The following is a 202-nucleotide window of genomic DNA, read 5'->3' as shown; positions in this document are numbered from 1 at the left end:
GCCACCCGGACTTGTGGGGGCAATTGAGGCATTTCCCGGGTCAGCCTCCACCCGTGGGAACCTGCGAGAGGAACCGGGACCTCCGTTCGGATCGCCGGAAGGGAACCGAGAGGAGGATCGAGTCGCCTCCGCTCGAGTTTCTTTTTTTTCCGGTTTGATCATGTCGCGTCGCCATTTTTATTAAGAGGATTGTGCTCTCGTT

The sequence above is a fragment of the Penaeus monodon genome, chromosome 24 (assembly GCF_015228065.2).
Source record: "Penaeus monodon isolate SGIC_2016 chromosome 24, NSTDA_Pmon_1, whole genome shotgun sequence".
Taxonomy (NCBI): domain Eukaryota; kingdom Metazoa; phylum Arthropoda; class Malacostraca; order Decapoda; family Penaeidae; genus Penaeus; species Penaeus monodon.
Note: the sequence above shows the minus strand (reverse complement) of the source record.